Source organism: Crassostrea angulata, chromosome 6, assembly GCF_025612915.1.
Source record: "Crassostrea angulata isolate pt1a10 chromosome 6, ASM2561291v2, whole genome shotgun sequence".
NCBI classification, from domain to species: Eukaryota; Metazoa; Mollusca; class Bivalvia; order Ostreida; family Ostreidae; genus Magallana; species Magallana angulata.
In genome coordinates, this window is record NC_069116.1 from 42,915,126 (window position 1) to 42,930,980 (window position 15,855).

Genomic DNA, 15,855 nt, shown 5'->3' on the forward strand with positions numbered 1-15,855 from the left:
TAATTCTTTGAAAGAGTTGCCAATGTATCCGCATTATCTTGCACAGATAGTGCTGCATTTATATTTTGCGTGTACATCGATTATTTGTATCGTTCATTCATAAAGCATATGATAACGTCTCCATCATATTGTTGACCCCGGCTGCACTACATTCAACATAATAATTAAGCGATCATAGTAAAACGAAGAAAGTACCAACTGAACAGATACAAAAATATTCTACATACTAAAATGACCTTGAATCTATAATCATCGCATACTCACATTCTGTGACACACGCCTAGAAGCAGGAGTTGATACTGTAGATTGGGATATTATTTAAATCATTTGTAAAACATAAACAGTTTTAAAAAGATTGAACATTATGAATATTATTGGTGGGAAAATGGCATTTAATATTTAAAATAATTTTTAGTCATGTGTTTTAAGCGAAATGTCTTCCTTTTTTAAATGTTAAGCTGTCTTACATTAACCAGAAGTGTTCCTGTTTACCAAATAACGGAACTTTTCTTGGAAAATACAGACACAATGTTCTTACAAGCTTATCTTTTAAAAAGATTGGTGGGCTATCGCTGTAGCACAAAAGGAGATTTCTTAAACATTGTTTTAATTTTCTGAATCGATTCATTTATAATAAGGCACAGTGATGCATTCATATTGTGCTGGGAAGAGGTTGAAGACTATTTATTTGGGAGTTGAGTTTAATCAACTCTCCTATGCAGTTACTCAGGCAAACTGGATGTGAAACAGTGTTTGGACCTAAGCACATAACCGCTGACAAGACTCAGTACTTGAAAATAATCGATGAATTCGATGTAATGTATTGAGAAGCGTTGTTTTTCAAGGCAAATTATTTTTAAATACCTTAAAATGGTCAGAATTTTAATTGTACAGATAATTTTGTAGTCGTATGCATTCGAAATACGAGAATATATTGAACTCTGGCGTAAAAATAAGCTACACCCCCCCCCCCCCCCCCCCCCCCCCCAGGATTAGGAATTTCATGATTTTGAATTTTTTTTTTAAATTTGCTTGTTAAGATTTATATTTCAAATATTCCGTCTAGCTCCCCCCCCTCCCCCTAAGTAGACTTTTTTATTTTAGAGAATCATGATTTTTTAAAATATGTTTCCATGATTGCAAATATATATTTTCTTTCAATGCCTAAGTAAACTAATTAGTTTAATATATATGTTGTTTTTTTTAAAGTTGGTTATAAAAAGTTGATTTTTACAAACTTGGGGATGGTGCAGAAAAAAATAAAAGCAATTATCCTTTGAAAATGCCCCGTTTTGTTATTTTCGCCGCGGGGAAAGGTGCCAAATTATGGCATATCTGTGTGACATTTTCAAATCCTAGATTTAACACTGCATGCGGAATGAAAAACAAAGTATTTACAACCAAGATCGGCGCATTTTAAGCATAAGGGTATTTTCTTGCAAATATTCGCACTGCAATTGTAGATTCTTTGTCATTGCGTTTTATAATAAACTTTTAAAGATAAAGTCATTTGAGATATGTAATGAATAACAATTCATAATTATGTCTCTGTCATACTGAGGTTTTAAATAAAATAAAAGATCCTTCACAAAGGAGTAAATTTACTGCATACATAATCACAAAGGAAAACGATTGTAAAGTGCAATGACAGTTGCCAAAAAATTGCAGTTAATGTCCTATTTTAGATGTATACATATAAATATCACTAAAATTTTAAACTGTTGTTTTATATTCTAAAATGCTTAAAGGACACGATTTGGGATCAAAAATTTTTATTATTTTTTTTAATGTTTAAAATGGTTTACTGGTGCATTTTAAACGATTGCTCAAAATATTCATTATTAAAGTCAAGTTACAAGCGAGATACAGAGGTAAAAATTGATCGTTTTGTAAACAAAGCTCGGGTCTTATAGTTGTTTTAAAAAATGTAAAATAGAGAATTACCATTTTTTAGACAAAATGACATGTAATAAAAAATTTAAACTAATTCAATATCTTAATAAATACTATTATCAACAAAAGAAAGATACATTTGAATGAAACTTACACCAATACAACACATATGTAAAGAAAGATAATATTCGCGCTTTGTTTACAAAACAAAAAATTATGAACTCTGAATCTTGCATATACAATGTACCTTGATATTTGACTTTCAAATTTTGACATTTAAACAATAAAATGCTTTCTTTTGTGATTCATTCGGGATATGAGCTAGTGACATTGCAGGAAAAATACATAACCCGCCTCAGCGTGTTATGTAAATTTTTCCTGCAATGATCGCTACCTTCATAACCCGCATGAATCATAAAAGAAAGCATTTTATTGTTTATATTTACATCTTTCTTTAACTAATTAATAAATTGATCATGAAAAGTTAGTAAAATTCACTAAATTACTGTTAATGTACATAAGTACGTTAGCTAAAAGAAACAGCCAAATTGTATCCTCTGAGACTTTGAGTCTGGCATCAAGATTATTTCGTGCGGTCCGTGATTTCACTTAGGTCGTTGTAGCTTCAGACCAATCGATACATGTAAACAGGGCCTGTCAATTTCAGTCCTGTAACTTTCAGCCGCTGTAGATTTCGACCAATCGATAAACGGGGCGTGTAGATTTCAGTATGGCTGTATCTATAGAGCTATGAATTAACTATAACTTTCCGTAAGAAATAGAGGAAATTATGCTTGGTAGATGTAGATATACCTTTATAAACTTCTATATTTATCATTATAAACATTGAAAATGGAAAAATAAAATTTGAAAATTTTAAGTCAAATCGTGTCCAAGTCCCTTTAACTACATTTATTTAGCTGATATAAAAAAATTTTTAAACAAAGAACTGTACATTTGGTCAGATAAAAACTCCAATGATTTCAAAGAATTTCGACCGAACTCTGTAACGTTAAAAAACTATTGTTTTCGAAGTACGATGATTGTTCCTAAAATTTAATATTTCAATATACGTAATATTTCAAAGTGCGTTGTATAAACTTGTAAATAAAATACACCGTACTAAGCAGAGTTTTATAAAAAGCATTTTTCCTGTTTTATTGATATGCAAAGACTAATTAACATCGCTGGTAAAAATTTAAATAATGCAATATTCGCGCTTTGTGTGCGTGTTTTTATATATAATATATATTTTCGTGACAGTTACATTTTCAATTTGCATGTGAACGGAGCCGTCCCGGATTATATAAACAAAATTATGTATTGATAGATATGCATTATTATTAAAAGTTATTATTACATTATCTAATAAGAATTTAATAATGATATCTTCAAAAGCAAAGTTTATAACAAATAAAACAATGGGGCTATATACCTAACATAAAAATGACGTTGATAAAATCAAAAACGTAACGTCGCAAGGTGAACAACGTCGTAATTAAAAAAAAAACCCTTCACTTTAAATGCCAAATAAAGATATTTATAGTTATTGGATCTTCATGAATCTTCTGACATATATAAGTATAAATCCATAAAAATCTGGAATGGTGAAAAAAAATGCCATAAGGACCCTTTTCTCATGGGCGCAATCATATATATATATATATATATATATATATATATATATATATATATATATATATATATATATATATATAATAAAAAACTTTGAAAACACTGTTTCAAAATATTTCGACCGTGTAACCGGTCTTCATCAGTCGGTGTTTATTCGGTAACACGGTCGAAATATTTTGAAACAGTGTTTTAAACGTTTTTTTTATTATTCATTGAAAAAGAGACTTTGTATATATATATATATATATATATATATATATATATATATATATATATATATATATATATATATATATATATATATATATATATATATATAATAAAAGAAAAAAAGCAACACTAACTGCAAAACATAAGCGCTTTCATTGTTAAAAATCTTCAGACGTTTTACAGTCGTTAAAACTATGACGTAATTACGTTTATGTTTTGCAGTTAGTGTTGCTTTTTTTCTTTTATTATATTTTTACCGGACACTGAGAAAATACTTTTGTGATTTGGATATATATATATATATATATATATATATATATATATATATATATATATATATATATATATATATATATATATATATATATATACACACTTCTCCATGTAGTACCGCACGGTACATATTCATAACGCTTAGAATCCGTGGATCGGTACTTGATAATTTTTTATTTCATCTTTATAAGCAACATGAGTTTAGAAATTATGTGTGTTCCAAGAAACTACTCAGTATTGCAATAATTACTGTTCGATTGTTTAATGATCGTCATATAAGAGAGAGAGAGAGAGAGAGAGAGAAAGAGAGAAAATATATATCAGTATGAGTTTAATTTTAAGTACATTTTACTTGTAATTCAGTGTAATAAGTTAGATTTATAGTTTCCATTATATTGAACCCTTTTCCCTAAAATTTCGATAGAATCTATGCAGTCAAAGTCCACGTGCTATCCCTGTCAATCAAATCAGCCCGCGAGATAGACCACGTGCTCCTCCCATGATAAGGGAAAAATGTAGTTCTATTGTTTTTAAGTCTGCAATATAGAAAAATGTTTAACAATGAAGTATTTAGTGTTTTAAATGTTTAGTTTCTTCATTCTTATACTGCAGGTATGAGGGTTGTAATATTGCGTTGTAAAATCTTTCTCTCTCTCTCTCTCTCTCTCTCTCTCTCTCTCTCTCTCTCTCTCTCAGTGTGTACTTTTGTGCAATCATTTTAGAATTATAAGAGTTCTATTTGAATGAATTTAATTTAGATCCATGGTTTTGATAACGATTTCAACACAATGACTAAAAGTTTGTAAAGTAAAAGTAGCTACTTCACATCATACATATTAGATTGGTTATAAAGTAAGTTAGGTTGTGTTTGTTCTAAATGCTTGCAAAAAGTTACCGGTATTATCTCATTCATCTTTTTAATCAATCAGGGTTTTTTTCGTACATACATGTATGTGTACCCGGTAATAAATTTCTTATCTCAAGTTAATAATTATGAAATTCCCGCATTTATAGAGTTGCTGAATTGTTCTTCGGATCCACGCGCCAATAGTCTTACGTGTATTTGTTTGTGTACATATCTACAGACAATTTTTTTGTCGGAAAAATCATGGAACTTACAAAGTAGAAGTAAGATATATTCAGACCATACACACGACGGGTTGTGATGAGTTACCAAACAGATGTCCGTGGTAAGGTGTGAATGACGGCGTCTTGAGTACACCTGTTCAGGCGTCCAATTAATATACACACAGTTAGTTGAAAATTACAATGACACCTAACAACACAGACAATAACACCTGTTGTGTATAGAACCCAAGATGAAAGACAATGTTGTGTATCTGATCAGCTTCCGTACATCGCACGAGTGATTTTTTCATGTGAAATCACGAGGCCATTACCAGCTATACGGAAATAAAATTGAAAGTTATATTATGAAATGCGCGTATATTTTTAGTTACTCTGTACATGTACAATGCTTGAATATATTAATTTACCAAGAGTTTGTACATGTATTTATCTATAATCTATGAAATAAAAGTGATTTTTTTTTATTGCTACAGAAATAGCTGAAGTCCAAATTATTCGAGTCACCGGTAATATGGGGTTGTTATATACTACAGCACATCAACATTTTTTTAAAAAAAACATGATATGAATTATTTTCATTTCTCATTTTTAATTGGTTTTAAGTAAGGCTGTAAGTTAATTAATAAATCAGAAAGTGTGTTCAGATAGCAGAAAATAAGACGTTTAAGCTCCAGACATTTTAATCGGATCGTCAGTTACAACATCACGTGTGTTTAGAAAAAAAACCACGATGAATTAAATTGATTTGAATTTTGATTATATATCAATTGATTATTAAATATATTTGGTAAATTTGTTTCAATTTATTTCAGAACAAATGAATTAATAGGTACCCATTCACATCGAATTTTCAGATCACAAAAAATTAACTTCACGTTGACAGCCCCAACATTTTTCTGGGTCCGTGCAACTTAAGTTGACATTCCTTTTTTAAATATGAAAAAGATATATATGTTTCAAGCCTTGCTTAGCCATAATTTATTTATTTCTAAACATACGCTATTTCTATCAACGTCTCAGATAACAATATCCACGAAGTAACACAGTGGCCACGGAGTTACACGGGCGGCCACGGTGCGACACGGTGCTTTTTCTTGAATTTTCCAATACACATACACGATGTCACACCGAGTACACTGTGCGAAACATACCGTTTTCCACCGTGTTTTTACATGGTGGGTGTCGGGATACTCGTGACATGTACTGTATATATATATATATATATATATATATATATATATATATATATATATATATATATATATATATATATATCAGGCTTGGGGTAATGCTAAATGTAATGGTAATGCATTGCAATGCATTACATGTTTTCAAAGTAATGCTAGTAATGTGTAATGCCACAAACTTAGCATTACAAGTAATGGTAATGTAATGCATTACTTTCCAAAATCTAGTGTAATGCTGGCATTACATGGCATTACATGGCATTACATGGCATTACTTTGCAGTACTATGCTTTTTTATGCATGCTCATGTTCATAAAATTGTGATTAATTGAATAACTTAAATTGTATTTGATTAAAAATTGTTTTTAAGAAGAAAAATAATTCTTGAGTTAAAAATATTAAGTTGTATGATTTTTTAATCACATAACTAAATAGTTTTTAAAATTAAAATTAAAATTCTATTCTTAAATTGTCAATATAACTGCATATAACAACAACATTTCATAACATTTTAAGAGTGTTGTTATTAAGCATTTTATATCATTTGAAACATTTGATCCAATTAGTTGTGCATTTAATAAATTCTTTACTTTGAAGAATGTGTCAACAACACACAATGGCCCCAGGATAATCTAAGTATCAAAACAATCCACTGTTTTAAGGTGCTAAACACCCCAATCCCCCACTCTTCTCAGGGCCATTAGAATAGAGAACAGACAGTTGCATATACCATTAAAAGCAAAACAAATTACACTTAAGAGAATGCAGTGTCCAACCATGATCTCTGTAAGCTTAAAACTTACTTCTCTCTCTCTAAATATCTGTGTTTTATATAAGTACAATAGTTTTGGACTGATAGAAAATAAAAGATTCATGTATTTTTTCTATTATTGCCTGAACACTTATTTCTTAGATTTTCAAACCCGACATAATGCAGTTAAAAGATATGAACCCTTGAAACTTTGATGATCATAAAGCGCAACAGCAAACTTGTCAAATTTGAACTCGATAGTGAACAGAACATGCACCTATAAATTAGTTTAATCATGTTTTAGATATGAAACGTTTTCCAAAAACCAAATTCAGCTTTTTAATCACTTTTTAAAAACTTATTGATTTTTTACAAAGTAATGGTAATGGTAATGCATTACTTTACTCATGTAATGGTAATGTAATGCATTACTTCAAGAAAATTAAGTAATGGTAATGGTAATTTAATGCCCAAATTCATGAAGTAATGGTAATGTAATGCATTACTTTACAATGTAATTCGCCCCAAGCCTGATATATATATATATATATATATATATATATATATATATATATATATATATATATATATATATATATATATATATATATATATATATATAATAAAAAATAACAGAAAGCCGATTCAAAACTTTACCGGTTTCATTATAATCTACAGGAGTTTTCTCCTGAAGATTATAATGAAACCGGTAGAGTTTTGAATCGGCTTTCTGTTATTTTTTATTATTTATTACTTGTGTGGATTAACTTTACTCATTTTGGATTATATATATATATATATATATATATATATATATATATATATATATATATATATATATATATATATATATATATATAATAAGCACAAACATTGCAATAACTCTCAAATTGACATATACCTGCCCATAGTGAATGATAAAGATATACATAAAGCACAAAGAAATTCACCTTGTTGGAGCTCCACCTCCGCCCCGGCCGGGGATTGAACTCACGACCTCTGGAACCCATTTTCCTAGCAGTGAGCGGCCACCGCGCTAACCACTGGGCCATCTAGGGAATGGGTTCCAGAGGTCGTGAGTTCAATCCCCGGCCGGGGCGGAGGTGGAGCTCCAACAAGGTGAATTTCTTTGTGCTTTATATATATATATATATATATATATATATATATATATATATATATATATATATATATATATATATATGAGACAAAAATATGGTTGATAGTCTTATTTTGTAAAAACGCTACAGTGTATTTTAAGGGTTGTATTAAAACGAAATGTACAAATGTTTGCTTATTCCCTATTCGATAGGTATTGCCACTGATACTGGCAAAATGTGAGAAGTGATTGGAAGTTAATTACAATCAAGATCCAATCGCAATAGTGGCATATCTCTGCCCCTTGTGTGCAAGTTATTTTTCTATCAAATATGTTGACATGCAAGATGAATATGTCAACATGCAACATAACTATGTCAACATGCAACATAACTATGTCGACATGCAAGATAATTGCAATCAAATGAGAATTATTAAAAATGTCAAATATCGCCAACATGTGACATCCAAGATGATAAATGCAACTTATTTATGTCGACATGCAACTTCGTTATGTTCACATGCAACTTATTTATGTCGACATGCAGTTTAGTTATGTTCACATGCTACTTATTTATGTCAACATGCAACTTAGTTATGTTCATATGCGAGATAAATATGTTGGCATGCAACTTATATGTTGCATATCAACATAACTAAGTTGCACGTCGACATAAATATGTTGCATGTCAACATATTTATCTTTCATGTTAACATAATTAAGTTGCATGTCTACATAAATAAGTTGCATGTCGACATAAAGAAATTGCATGTTAACATAAATAAATTGCATGTCAACAATCATCTCGCATGTTAACATAAATAATTTGCATGTCGAGATAAATAAGTAGCATCTAGCATCTTGCATGTCACATGTGGACGAGATTTTAGATTTTTTGAGATTTTATAAAAATTTTATTTGATAGCAATTTTCTTGCATGTCAACATAGATATGTTGCATGTTGACATAACTATCTAGTATGTCAACATATTTATCTTGCATGTCGATATATTTGATAGAAAAATAACTTGCACATAAGGGGCAGAGATATGCCACCATACAATACCATTTCTTGTTTAATTGTTTAAAACCAGCGTTTGTCTGACACTTATTATAACAATATACCCACATGTAAGAAACTTTTGTACTTTATTTGATTGAGTTAATGTTTATACCTGACTATCGTCATGTTGGAAAATATCGGGGGAAAAAATTGATTATTTTTTTTCGATCTGGTTTATTGTATATTACCAATAAACCGTGGTTAAAATGGAAAAAAAAACATGATTTTTATAATTTTTGTATTTTTTTATCTTTCAGACTTTTGTCATTTAAAAATATAAACTTGTGTTTATTACATGTATATTTTTTCAAAGTAACATGCAGTTTATAGTTTGAGAAAAAAAAACTAGCATGGTAATTTCAGTATTCGGGCAAGGTAATGTAAAAAGTGTCCTTTTTTACATTAACAAGGAAAAACACGGAAATCACTCATCTTTAAGCAATGAAATTGCATTCTCTAAAAATGAAAGTAAGGTTGTATGATGGAAGTTTCAAGTTCATGTTAAACTGTTGACGGGATCGGGTTTCAAGAAATTAATATCATAGATAAGTGTTGTAAAGATAATTATGTGATTCAGCTGTTTTTCAGACCATCACATGATATGCAGGGTTCTAAAGAAGCAAACTTTGGGTGTCAGCATTAAAATTTATAGAAATTACTCACTCTGAGAAGTAAGAGGTCAAAAGGAAAATTATATGAAAAATATGTTTCATAGAATTCACAATTTGATTGTAATTTTGTTTCCATATGATGCATTTGAAAAGTAATTCGAAGTTGCTGGGCATTCAAATATAATAAAAATTGGCACTTCAAAGAGTGAAGATTATGAAAAAAGTGGAAGAAGTGTCGTTGAAGACAACAGTATACATACCTAGCAATTTTGGTCAGAAAAAATCTTTCCCTCAAGCGAGACAAAACCCCACCCTATCAAACATCACATCATAAGTGACTTTTCAACGTGTTTTCATCAACCGGATATTAAAGGCAAAATTTGAGAAAACAGTGTAATTTACAATTAATATTCTATTAGAAGTACGCCTTCACTAAGAATATATTTTTCATATCTATCGTCTGTCTGTCACTTGAAATTCCAATATCCTTCAAGTCTACAACAATATTATCTCCCGAAGAATTTTAAAAGTCGCATTGATATTCAAATACAGCTTCCCATATGGCCATGTAGAGAAAAATAAAGGAAAATTTTATAGAGTTATGCATCCCTGACTTATTGATGCATATAATTTTGCATTGGAAAATATGAATGGAATCACTATAATTTTTTGTTTGTTTTTTTTTACCATTTTTATAAAGGGAATAAACAAATAAAACGCGGATACTATCAAAACCATTCTAAGTGAATAAAACAGTTCAATATTGTTATTAACCTGAGATAATACCGATAAATAATAGTCATCCGAATCAATAGCTTGACATTATATTTGACATGCTTTGATAGTTTTAATTTATATGAATCAATTAGAATAAAATTTTTGGCGTTAATTCCATTTCCCGTTTTCTTGTTTGTCTTTCTAACGCCAATCCTTCAACATCTGGACCTGCTGGAACTACTGTTTTGCCTCTGAAAAGCAGGTAATACATTCCAAATGCTTATTTGACTTTCATTGTATATATGAGGTACGTTAGGGGAATTTTAAAATTATAACATTTCATGAATAAAATTTGAAGCGCAAAATAAATGATAAAAAGTTAAAAACTCTCAGCGCTCAAGGAATTCATCAAGATTCCCTCATATCTAAGAATTAAACTATATTCAGAAAGTAAAATTAAAACACGTAGGCAAGTTTGTCTTTAATAATATCTTTAAGGGAAAATGAGTTTACAATATACATGTAGATAGTTGTTGGTGTTGCAATTGGAAATTTAGACAAAATACTGTAGTTAGCTCAACAGGATAATGTAAACTGAAAGTCGAAAGAGATATAATAGTTCCGAAAAAAAATAGACTTCGAAAAATTGTTATATATTGAACGAATTCTTCAATCTGTTTAACACAGCCTGCATATATGGCCAGAAAATAGTCCTGACTTTAACTCTTTTTATTTGTAACCATGCAGGAACATTGGTTTCATTAGTTTCAATGTTTGATTATGAATAATTTACAAACTTTTAGGTACTTGTGACAGGTTACAGTCGTTAGTGGTTACATTGGTTACATATTAGGTTAGGTTTGGGTCAGGTTTGGGCTTGGGTTAGGTTAGGGTTGAGTTAGGGTAAGATTAGGGTTTACGGAAAGGGTCTCAGTGAACCAATGTTATTCATGTAACAAAATAAAATGAGAATCCCTGTAAATAATGAAAATGACAGCCACTACTGTTACCCTATGTCACCAAGAGAATATACCTGTAACTATTGTTACCAAATAATATAAGACCCAACCCCTGCTATCGCTTGAGGTCTCTTACTCTGAGTACTCTGTCATCTAACGGTAAGAATGAACAGTTAGGTCATTAGGCTCTTCCGTTTCCAACGGAAGACCCTCTTGTTTTTTCTTCGGATTCGTTTCCATTATTATTATTCTTCCTCTGACTTTTTGGTGGCTTATATATCATAAACCATTCAACCGAATTCCACGAAATTTTCAGAACTTGTTTGGTATCGTTAATACTCGAGGTTGTTAAACTTTGAGCTTATGACGTCACTTCCGGTTTTTGATAGTGACGATAATCCTACTTTTTATGGTTCATTTTTTCCACGCATCTCTCCCGACACTATTCAAGATAGAAGCTTGAAATTTCCAGGGATTGTAGATGAATGTCCGTAGATGTACTCCATTGTCTTCAATTATGAAAATTGCGCAAGGCTTCGAAGCTCGCCTGAACCTGAAATTTTTTTTCAAGAAATATTTGCACATTTTCTGTTATATCTTTTGATGCATAAATATTTTGTTAAAACATTCAACGCAAAAGTTATTACAATTTTGAGGAGCTTTTATTAGATATCAAGAAAAGGAGCTGGTCCTTCAAATTAGGGCCAGAAGGGCTTTAAAGTCTTTTTGCAATAACTCTTTCCTGAACAATAGTTTGTGATCAATTATAGAAGCAAAATTTTTTATTACACAACTGTTAATCTATACAATACAATACCTAAGTCATGTGTTACGTAATTAGGGGTTTCAAGGGGCAAGAGGTCCACAATTTTGATCATTAATATCTAAAAAAGGATAAATATTTTGAAAAGAATTGTAGAACAAAATTTGCTCAGAATAATGTTTTCAACAATATAATACCTTAAATTTTTTTGTTGGTGGCCCCGGTAAGGAGTTAAAGGGCCGGCCCCTAAAACACAGTTGTTCGGATATTTCGAGAACGGCTAGCAATTCGTGCACACTTGTTGGACAAAATATGTTTGTATTTGCAAGACCTTTGATAGGTTTTGCCTCTGATAGAAAGTAAAGATTTGCTTTGTATTTTTTTTTCGTCATTACGTACAATTTTGATTAAAATTGTCACTGGAAAACATCACTAAACAACGACGGGATCAAGAACTGGACAGTTGAGGTGTTATCTGGATATCACTGGCTTAAACAAGACAGAATCTTATTCCATTAACCCTCTTTTGATAAGCATTTCTCTCACGTGCTTTCAGCAAATGTATAACCGGATATACTGGCAAAATGTGAGAAGTGATAAAAATTTTTGTTGGTGGCCCCGGTAAGGAGTTTAAGGGGTAGGCCCCTAAAACACAGTTTTTTGGATATTTCTAGAACAGCTAACAATTCGTGAACACTTGTTGGACAAAATATGTTTGTATTTGCAAGACCTTTGATTTGATATGAAAAAAGGGGCTGACGTCTCATATGAGGGGCCAGTAGGGCTACAAGGTCTTTTTATAATAACTGTTTTGAGCGTTAATTTGTTAATAATCATAGAAGCAAAACTAGGAGCTTATTAAGCTTAATTAAAATCTGAAATCCGTTTTAAAATCGGACGATGCATTTCAGAGATATAGGGGTTTTAAAATAGATTTTTCCGGAAATTTTGACTTCGCATTCTTGGTTAAGAAAATAGTGTTATGTTCAAAGTGAAATTAACTCGTACCTTATAATAATTCGAAAATTGCATTAGAAAAAGACGAAAATAAAACTCATGATTTCCACATCAAAAGGAAATCGCATTAAATTCATACGAACCACTTTTTCTATATATCTATCATATTGTTATTCAATTGGTGTTTATCATGTTCATTATCAGTTTCTTTGACGAAAGAGGTGCATGCATTCGGGATTTTCATAACCTGGAGTTATCGTTCATAACACGAGTTATCTCTCCATTAGAGCAGGTATAGCGCTATGTAACCAGTATAAACAAATGGTTGAAACAAACGTTTTTTGTCTTGTTTAATCGGTTATTGGTGTAAATTGTCAATATAGAAAGACGACTGTGCAATTGAAAGATGCTGTTATACGAAAATACAAAAAAAAAAAAGGAGAGAGATTTGACGAGCGCGCCTAATCGTACCTCGTACCATATCCAGGCACATACCGTGGTTTTTGAACGTGGATTGGGATCGAGGGGGGGGGGGGGGGGTGGGGGTGGTGGGCTCATAAAAAAAACTACTTAACAAACCAGAAAATTTTAAGAAAAAGAAAAAGAAAATTACAACATCTCAAATCGTGAAAATCCTAATCCGTAGGGGGGGGGGGGGGGGTGGGGGTGGTTGGGGGGGGGGGGTATAATGTACTTAACTGTACTGCAGACCTTAAATCTTGAATCATTTCATTCTTTTCACAGATTCACTATTTATTTATTTGCTCCGAAAAAGGTAAGGGGTGGTGGTGGTAACTTTTTTATTCACTTTTTTATATGTAAATTTATGAAAAATATATGTTGCAAGAAGAGGGGAGGGTATCCCCCCCTCCATTAATGCCACGAGCCTGCCATTTGCCAATAAATAATGCAGTTGCTGGCGGTGAATTGCGTGGTTTCAGGAGAGCGCTGTTGATACATATTCATTGTATTATATAGAGAAGTGGACATACAAAGCAATCCTTAAGACATGGATGGTTTTGTCTGTCCACCTCTCAAAAGAAAATATTTCAATCTATCAGTAGGTCGAAGTACAAAGATAGGCATTATACCTACGTATGTACATGTATGTATCTGCACTGAACATTGGTGGACCTTACTATATTTACTCTTGATGGATTTCATTTAGATAAATGAATGACTAATTTTAATTTCATCATCATGGGAATTTAAGAGATAATGGATAAAAACATCTGCAACCTAGCTTTTGTGCAATTTTTCGCATACACCGCTTGCAATCATGTTTTCATTTAAAGTGCGTTCCGATTTTGATTGACAACATTCACGTTTATATTTTTATATACATGTATAGTTCATTCCATCCTTAATTTTTCATGAAAAGTTTATTCCTAAAATGGTGTTTGCTATAGATGGTACGTGAATAAAGTACACTTCAATTATATAAAGGGCATTGAGATAATTGATAAAAGTAATTAAGGTACTAATATAGTAAAACAAACAAACTACAAAAAATTGTTTAAGCTGTCTCCTCAAAGACTTAAAAGAAAAGGGATCTCTTATTTCAAACCAAAGACAAATTCAAATTTCGATGAAATCTATATTTAAAAGCACTAAGCTCTATTTTCAATGCTGTCATTCCTCTTAACCATATAATACCGGTATCTATTTTATAAAACAAATCTGTTTTGTTGAGAAATTCAAATGATTGTCATCGATTAAACATCCTACATGACAGGTGCAGCTGCCTGAATTGATGACCGTCGTTGCCTGGTAAGATACCAATACCCACTGCGTGTACATATATATTTTTTTCATGAAAGCATGGCATTTCGAACGAATGCATCTCTACAGGCTAGCACAAACATCGTATTTTGAAAGTGTACGGGGGGTTAGAAGAGCAGACCGACCAACCGAAAATCAAGACGGAAAACAATTAATAAACTAAAATAATCACTTCAAACATTTTCAAAATCCCAGTCTGTAAAGATAGCGGGGCAGGGGGGGGGGGTATCTCGTTTATATAAATTTAATCAAAATTATATAAATGCATACTTTCCCTTAGGTCTATATTGTTTTTGCGTTGTCCTCAGAAGAAAAAAAAATAGGGACAGTTCGTTAAGAATTTTTATTTCTATATTTGATTTCTAAAGAAGAAAGTTGATTTTCAACTCCTGCCTCTCTAATATTTATAACATCTTTTATTTCTGTGTAACAGGTGGGTTCATTTTATCAGAGAAACCACAATACCACCATCCATCCGTTAGCACACAAAAGGAGTAATTGTCACCCCCAAAAAAGAATCGTCATGTCTTTCACTCGCAATGTTTGCCGAATAAGCAAAACTATGTACATCACGTTATACATTGTAATCAAACGCATTCTTTGCATTCATTTTAATATTTTTAGATAACTTTTGATGTTTTCTGTTTGGAAATTTAAATATCATCAAATGTTTTTGCTGTAAGAAAAGTCGTATATGTAAACTCCCGCGCTGCTTACTCATCTTTTAATAACCGGAAGTACTGCATACCTGCTATGAGGGGAAGATAACTCTTTCAGTAACGATAACTCTAGTTTCTGGGAAGACCGAATACGTCACACGACAGAGCACGTGCTGGGTTTTATTATTGTATAAATCAAAGTACAAC